Genomic DNA, 9,182 nt, shown 5'->3' with positions numbered 1-9,182 from the left:
AATCATCTCACAGAGTTTCAGCTTTCCCCTCAAGAAGCGTTTCGATAAGACAGTTCTTGTGGAATTGGCAAAGTGATATTTGGAAGCCCAAAGAGGGCTATGGTGAAAAAGGAAACATCCTCAGATTAAATCTGGAAATAAGCTTTCTGAGAAACTGCTGAGTGTTCTGCTAATTCATCTCAGAGAGTTACACCTGTATTTCGTGCATCTCTTTGCTAGCCTTATTTCTGTGGAATCTGAGAACAGATATTTCGGATCCCTTTGAAGACTACAGGGCCAAAGGAAATATCCTCCGATAACAAAGAGAAAGAAGCTTTCTGAGAAACTTCTTTGTGTTCTGTGAAATCTTCTCACAGAGTTACAGCTTTCCCCTCAAGAAGCCTCCTTCTAAGACAGTTCTTGTGGAATTGGCAAAGTGATATTTGGAAGCCCATAGAGGGCTGTGGTGAAAAAGGAAATATCCTCAGATGAAATCTGGAAAGAAGCTTTCTGAGAAACTGCTCTGTGATATGTGACTTCCACTCATAGAGTTACATCTGTATTTCGTGGATCTCTTTGCTAGCCTTATTTCTGTGGAATCTGAGAACAGATATTTCCGATCCCTTTGAAGACTATAGGGCCAAAGGAAATATCCTCCGATAACAAAGAGAAAGAAGCTTTCTGAGAAATTTCTTTGTGTTCTGTGAAATCATCTCCCAGAGTTTCAGCTTTCCCCTCAAGAAGCTTTTCGCTAAGACAGTTCTTGTGGAATTGGCAAAGTGATATTTGGAAGCCCATAGAGGGCTATGGTGAAAAAGGAAATATCCTCAGAAGAAATCTGGAAATAAGCTTTCTGAGAAACTGCTGAGTGTTCTGTTAATTTATCTCACAGAGTTAAACCTTTATTTCGTGCATCTCTTTGCTAGCCTTATTTCTGTGGAATCTGAGGACAGATATTTCGGATCCCTTTGAAGATTACAGGGCCAAAGGAAATATCCTCCGATAACAAAGAGAAAGAAGCTTTCTGAGAAACTTCTTTGTGTTCTGTGAAATCTTCACACAGAGTTACAGCTTTCTCCTCAAGAAGCCTTTCGCTAAGACAGTTCTTGTGGAATTGGCAAAGTGATATTTGGAAGCCCATAGAGGGCAATGGTGAAAAAGGAAATATCCTCAGATGAAATCTGGAAAGAAGTTTGTGAGAAACTGCTTAGTGTTCTGTTAATTCATCTCACAGAGTTACATCTGTATTTCGTAGATCTCTTTGCTAGACTTATTTCTGTGGTATCTGAGAAGAGATACTTCGGATCGCTTTGAAGACTATAGGGCCAAAGGAAATATCCTCCGATAACAAAGAGAAAGAAGCTTTCTGAGAAACTTCTTTGTGTTCTGTGAAATCATCTCACAGAGTTACAGCTTTCCCCTCAAGAAGCCTCTCGCTAAGACAGTTCTTGTGGAATTGGCAAAGTGATATTTGGAAGCCCATAGAGGGCTATGGTGAAAAAGGAAATATCCTCAGATGAAATCTGGAAAGAAGCTTTCTGAGAAACTGCTCTGTGATATGTGACATCCACTCATAGAGTTACATCTGTATTTCGTGGATCTCTTTGCTAGCCTTATTTCTGTGGAATCTGAGAACAGATATTTCGGATCCCTTTGAAGACTATAGGGCCAAAGGAAATATCCTCCGATAACAAAGAGAAAGAAGCTTTCTGAGAAACTTCTTTGTGTTCTGTGAAATCTTCTCACAGAGTTACAGCTTTCCCCTCAAGAAGTCTTTCGCTAAGACAGTTCTTCTGGAATTGGCAAAGTGATATTTGGAAGCCCATAGAGGGCAATGGTGAAAAAGGAAATATCCTCAGATGAAATCTGGAAAGAAGCTTTGTGAGAAACTGCTTAGTGTTCTGTTAATTCATCTCACAGATTTACATCTGTATTTCGTGGATCTCTTTGGTAGCCTTATTTCTGTTGAATCTGAGAAGAGATATTTCGGATCGCTTTGAAGACTATAGGGCCAAATGAAATATCCTCCGATAACAAAGAGAAAGAAGCTTTCTGAGAAACTTCTTTGTGTTCTGTGAAATCATCTCACAGAGTTACAGCTTTCCCCTCAAGAAGCCTTTCGCTAAGACAGTCCTTGTGGAATTGGCCAAGTGATATTTGGAAGCCCATAGAGGGCTATGGTGAAAAAGGAAATATCCTCAGATGAAATCTGGAAAGAAGCTATCTGAGAAACTACTTAGTGTTTTGTTAATTCATCTCACAGAGTTACATCTGTATTTCATGGATCTCTTTGCTAGCCTTATTTCTGTGGAATCTGAGAACAGATATTTCCGATCCCTTTGAAGACTATAGGGCCAAAGGAAATATCCTCCGATAACAAAGAGAAAGAAGCTTTCTGAGAAACTTCTTTGTGTTCTGTGAAATCATCTCACAGAGTTACAGCTTTCCCCTCAAGAAGCCTTTCGCTAAGACAGTTCTTGTGAAATTGGCAAAGTGATATTTGGAAGCCCATAGAGGGCTATGGTGAAAAAGGAAATATCCTCAGATGAAATCTGGAAAGAAGCTTTCTGACAAACTGCTCTGTGATGTGTGACTTCCACACACAGAGTTACATCTCTCTTTCGTGGATCTCTTTGCTAGCCTTATTTCTGTGGAATCTGAGAACAGATATTTCGGATCCCTTTGAAGATTATAGGGCCAAAGGAAATATCCACCGATAGCAAAGAGAAAGAATATTTCTGAGAAACCTCTTTGTGTTCTGTGAAATCATCTCACAGAGTTACAGCTTTCCCCTCAAGAAGCCTTTCGCTAAGACAGTTCTTGTGGAATTGGCAAAGTGATATTTGGAAGCCCATAGACGTCTATGGTGAAAAAGGAAATATCCTCAGATGAAATCTGGAAAGAAGCTTTCTGAGAAACTGCTCTGTGATATGTGACTTCCACTCATAGAGTTACATCTGTATTTCGTGGATCTCTTTGCTAGCCTTATTTCTGTGGAATCTGAGAACAGATATTTCGGATCCCTTTGAAGACTATAGGGCCAAAGGAAATATCCTCCGATAACAAAGAGAAAGAAGCTTTCTGAGAAATTTCTTTGTGTTCTGTGAAATCATCTCACAGAGTTTCAGCTTTCCCCTAAAGAAGCTTTTCGCTAAGACAGTTCTTGTGGAATTGGCAAAGTGATATTTGGAAGCCCAAAGAGGGCTATGGTGAAAAAGGAAATATAATCAGATTAAATTTGGAAATAAGCTTTCTGAGAAACTGCTGAGTGTTCTGTTAATTCATCTCAGAGAGTTACACCTGTATTTCGTGAATCTCTTTGCTAGCCTTATTTCTGTGGAATCTGAGAACAGATATTTCGGATCCCTTTGAAGACTACAGGGCCAAAGGAAATATCCTCCGATAACAAAGAGAAAGAAGCTTTCTGAGAAACTTCTTTGTGTTCTGTGAAATCTTCTCACAGAGTTACAGCTTTCCCCTCAAGAAGCCTTTCGCTAAGACAGTTCTTGTGGAATTGGCAAAGTGATATTTGGAAGCCCATAGAGGGCAATGGTGAAATAGGAAATATCCTCAGATGAAATCTGGAAAGAAGCTTTGTGAAAAACTGCTTAGTGTTCTGTTAATTCATCTCACAGAGTTACATCTGTATTTCGTGGACCTCTTTGCTAGCCTTATTTCTGTTGGATCTGAGAAGAGATATTTCGGATCGCTTTGAAGAGTATAGGGCCAAAGGAAATATCCTCCGATAACAAAGAGAAAGAAGCTTTCTGAGAAATTTCTTTGTGTTCTGTGAAATCATCTCACAGAGTTACAGCTTTCCCCTGAAGAAGCCTCTCGCTAAGACAGTTCTTGTGGAATTGGCAAAGTGATATTTGGAAGCCCATAGAGGGCTATGGTGAAAAAGGAAATTTCCTCAGATGAAATCTGGAAAGAAGCTTTCTGAGAAACTGCTCTGTGATATGTCACTTCCACTCATAGAGTTACATCTGTATTTCGTGGATCTCTTTGCTAGCCTTATTTGTGTGGAATCTGAGAAGAGATATTTCGGATCGCTTTGAAGATTATAGGGCCAAAGGAAATATCCTCCGATAACAAAGAGAAAGAAGCTTTCTGAGAAACTTCTTTGTGTTCTGTGAAATAATCTCACAGAGTTACAGATTTCCCCTCAAGAAGCCTTTCGCTAAGACAGTTCTTGTGGAATTGGCAAAGTGATATTTGGAAGCCCATAGAGGGCTATGGTGAAAAAGGAAATATCCTCAGATGAAATCTGGAAAGAAGCTTTCTGAGAAACTACTTAGTGTTTTGTAAATTCATCTCACAGAGTTACATCTGTATTTCGTGGATATCTTTGCTAGCCTTATTTCTGTGGAATCTGAGAAGAGATATTTCCGATCCCTTTGCAGACTATAGGGCCAAAGGAAATATCCTCCGATATCAAAGAGAAAGAAGCTTTGTGAGAAACTTCTTTGTGTTCTGTGAAATCATCTCACAGAGTTACAGCTTTCCCCTCAGGAAGCCTTTCGCTAAGACAGTTCTTGTGGAATTGGCAAAGTGATATTTGGAAGCCCTTAGAGGGCTATGGTGAAAAAGGATATATCCTCAGATGAATTCTGGAAAGAAGCTTTCTGAGAAACTGCTCAGTGTTCTGTTAATTCATCTCACAGAGTTACATCTGTATTTCCTGGATCTCTTTGCTAGCCTTATTTCTGTGGAATCTGAGAAGAGATATTTCGGATCCATTTGAAGACTAGAGGGCAAGAGGAAATATCCTCCGATAACAAAGAGAAAGAAGCTTTTTGAGAAACTTCTTTGTGTTCTGTGAAATCATCTCACAGAGTTACAGCTTTCCCCTCAGGAAGCCTTTCGCTAAGACAGTTCTTGTGGAATTGGCAAGGTGATATTTGGAAGCCCTTAGAGGGCTATGGTGAAAAAGGATATATCCTCAGATGAATTCTGGAAAGAAGCTTTCTGAGAAACTGCTCAGTGTTCTGTTAATTCATCTCACAGAGTTACATCTGTATTTCCTGGATCTCTTTGCTAGCCTTATTTCTGTGGAATCTGAGAAGAGATATTTCGGATCCCTTTGAAGACTAGAGGGCAAGAGGAAATATCCTCCGATAACAAAGAGAAAGAAGCTTTTGAGAAATTGCTTTGTGTCCTGTGAAATCATCTCAAAGAGTTACAGCTTTCCCGTCAAGAATCCTTTCGCTAAGACAGTTCTTTTGGAATTGGCAAAGTGATATTTGGAAGCCCATAGAGTTCTATGGTGAGAAAGGAAATATCCTCAGATGAAATCTGGAAGTAAGCTTTCTGAGAAACTATTTAGTGTTTTGTAAATTCATCTCACAGAGTTACATCTGTATTTCTTGGATCTCTTTGCCAGCCTTATTTCTGTGGAATCTGAGAAGAGATATTTCGAATCCCTTTGAAGAGTATAGGGCCAAAGGAAATATCCTCCGATAACAAAGAGAAAGAAGCTTTCTGAGAAACTTCTTTGTGTTCTGAGAAATCATCTCAAAGAGTTACAGCTTTCCCCTCAAGAAGCCTTTGTCTAAGACAGTTCTGGTAGAATTGGCATAGTGATATTTGGAAACCCGTAGAGGGCTATGGTGAAAAAGGAAATAACCTCAAATGAAATCTGGAAAGAAGCTTTCTGAGAAACTGCTGAGTGTTCTGTTAATTCATCTCACAGAGTTACATCTGTATTTCGTGGATCTCTTTGCTAGCCTTATTTCTGTGGAATCTGAGAACAGATATTTCGGATCCCTTTGAAGACTATAGGGCCAAAGGAAATATCCACGGATAGCAAAGAGAAAGAAGCTTTCTGAGGAACTTCTTTGTGTTCTGTGAAATCATCTCACAGAGTTACAGCTTTCCCCTCAAGAAGCCTCTATCTAAGACAGTTCTTGTGGAATTGGAAAAGTGATATTTGGAAGCCCATAGAGGGCTATGGTGAAAAAGGAAATATCCTCAGATGAAATCTGGAAAGAAGCTTACTGAGAAACTGCTCTGTGATATGTGACTTCCACTCATAGAGTTACATCTGTATTTCGTGGATCTCTTTGCTAGCCTTATTTCTGTGCAACTGAGAACAGAAATTTCGGATCCCTTTGAAGACTATAGGGCCAAAGGAAATATCCTCCAATAACAAAGAGAAAGAAGCTTCCTGAGAAACTTCTTTGTGTTCTGTGAAATCTTCTCACAGAGTTACAGCGTTCCCCTCAAAAAGCCTTTGGCTAAGACAGTTCTTCTGGAATTGACAAAGTGATATTTGGAAGCCCATAGAGGGCTATGCTTAAAAAGGAAATATCCTCAGATGAAATCTGGAAAGAAGATTTATAAGAAACTGCTTAGTGTTCTGTTAATTCATCTCACAGAGTTACATCTGTATTTCGTGGATCTCTTTGCTAGCCTTATTTCTGTGGAATCTGAGAAGAGATATTTCGGATCCCATTGAAGACTAGAGGGCCAGAGGAAATATCCTCCGATAACAAAGAGAAAGAAGCTTTCTGAGAAACTTCTTTGTGTTCTGTGAAATCATCTCACAGAGTTACAGCTTTCCCCTCCAGAATCCTTTCGCTAAGACAGTTCTTGTGGAATTGGCAAAGTGATATTTGGAAGCCCATAGTGGGCTATGGTGAAAAAGGAAATATCCTGAGATGAAATCTGGAAAGAAGCTTTCTGAGAAACTGCTTAGTGTTCTGTTAATTCATCTCACAGAGTTACATCTGTATTTCGTGGATCTCTTTGCTAGCCTTATTTCTGTGGAATCTGAGAAGAGATATTTCGGATCCCTTTGAAGACTATAGGGCCAAAGGAAATACCCTCCGATAACAAAGAGAAAGAAGCTTTCTGAGAAATTACTTTGTGTTCTGTGAAATCATCTCAAAGAGTTACAGCTTTCCCCTCAGGAAGCCTTTCGCTAAGACAGTTCTTGTGGAATTGGCAAAGTGATATTTGGACGCCCATTGAGGACTATGGTGAAAAAGGAAATATCCTCAGATGAAATCTGGAAAGAAGCTTTCTCAGAAACTGCTGAGTGTTCTGTTAATTCATCTCACAGAGTTACATCTGTATTTCGTGGATCTCTTTGCTAGCCTTATTTCTGTGGAATCTGAGAACAGATATTTCGGATCCCTTTGGAGACTAGAGGGCGAAAGGAAACATCCTCCGATAACAAGGAGAAAGAAGCTTTTTGAGAAATTTCTTTGTGTTCTGTGAAATCATCTCACAGAGTTACAGCTTTCCCCTCAGGAAGCCTTTCGCTAAGACAGTTCTTGTGGAATTGGCAAAGTGATATTTGGAAGCTCATAGAGGGCTATGTAGAAATAGGAAATATCCTCAGATGAAATCTGGAAAGCAGCACACTGAGAAACTGCTTAGTGTTCTGTTAATTCATCTCACAGAGTTACATCTGTATTTCGTGGATCTCTTTGCTAGCCTTATTTCTGTGGAATCTGAGAACAGATATTTCGGATCCCTTTGAAGACTATAGGGCCAAAGGAAATATCGTCCGATAACAAAGAGAAAGACGATTTCTGAGAAACTTCTTTGTGTTCTGTGAAATCATCTCACAGAGTTACAGCTTTCCCCTCAAGAAGCCTTTTGCTAAGACAGTTCTTGTGGAATTGGCAAAGTGATATTTGGAAGCCCATAGAGGGCTATGGTTAAAAAGGAAATATCCTCAGATGAAATCTGGAAAGAAGCTTTCTTTGAAACTGCTCTGTGATGTGTGACTTCCACACACAGAGTTACATCTCTCTTTCGTGGATCTCTTTGCTAGCCTTATTTCTGTGGAATCTGAGAACAGATATTTCGGATCCCTTTGAAGACTATAGGGCCAAAGGAAATATCCACCGATAACAAAGAGAAAGAAGATTTCTGAGAAACATCTTTGTGTTCTGTGAAATCATCTCAAAGAGTTACAGCTTTCCACTCAAGAAGCCTCTCGCTAAGACAGTTTTTGTGGAATTGGCAAAGTGATATTTGGAAGCCCATAGAGGGCTATGGTGAAGAAGGAAATATCCTCAGATGAAATCTGGAAAGAAGATTTCTGAGAAACTGCTCTGTGATATGTGACTTCCACTCATAGAGTTACATCTGTATTTCGTGGATCTCTTTGCTAGCCTTATTTCTGTGCAACTGAGAACAGAAATTTCGGATCCCTTTGAAGACTATAGGGCCAAAGGAAATATCCTCCGATAACAAAGAGAAAGAAGCTGTCTGAGAAACTTCTTTGTGTTCTGTGAAATCATCTCACAGAGTTACAGCTTTCCCCTCAAGAAGCCTTTCGCTAAGACAGTCCTTGTGGAATTGGCAAAGTGATATTTGGAAGCCCATAGAGGGCTATGGTGTAAAAGGAAATATCCTCAGATGAAATCTGGAAAGAAGCTTTCTGACAACCTGCTTAGTGTTCTGTTAATTCATCTCACAGAGTTACATCTGTATTTCGTGGATCTCTTTGCTAGCCTTATTTCTGTGGAATCTGAGAACAGATATTTCGGATCCCTTTGAAGACTATAGGGCCAAAGGAAATATCCTCCGATAACAAAGAGAAAGAAGCTTTCTGAGAAACTTCTTTGTGTTCTGTGAAATCATCTCACAGAGTTACAGCTTTCTCCTCAAGAAGCCTTTCGCTAAGACAGTTCTTGTGGAATTGGCAAAGTGATATTTGGAAGCCCATAGAGGGCTATGGTGTAAAAGGAAATATCCTCAGATGAAATCTGGAAAGAAGCTTTGTGACAACCTGCTTAGTGTTCTGTTAATTCATCTCACAGAGTTACATCTGTATTTCGTGGATCTCTTTGCTAGCCTTATTTCTGTGGAATCTGAGAGCAGATATTTCGGATCCCTTTGAAGACTACAGGGTCAAAGGAAATATCCTCTGATAAGAAAGAGAAAGAAGCTTTCTGAGAAACTTCTTTGTGTTCTGTGAAATCATCTCACAGAGATACAGCTTTCCGCCCAGGAAGCCTTTCACTAACACAGTTCTTGTGGAATTGGCAAAGTGATATTTGGAAGCCCATAGAGGGCTACGGTGAAAAAGGAAATATCCTCAGATGAAATCTGGAAAGAAGCTTTCGGAGAAACTGCTTAGTGTTCTGTTAATTCATCTCACAGAGTTACATCTGTATTTCGTGGATCTCTTTGCTAGCCTTATTTCTGTGTAATCTGTGAACAGATATTTCGGATCCCTTTGAAGA

The sequence above is a fragment of the Macaca mulatta genome, chromosome 7 (assembly GCF_049350105.2).
Source record: "Macaca mulatta isolate MMU2019108-1 chromosome 7, T2T-MMU8v2.0, whole genome shotgun sequence".
NCBI lineage: Eukaryota > Metazoa > Chordata > Mammalia > Primates > Cercopithecidae > Macaca > Macaca mulatta.
The sequence above is the reverse complement of the archived record's forward strand: the minus strand, read 5'-3'. Positions refer to the sequence as shown.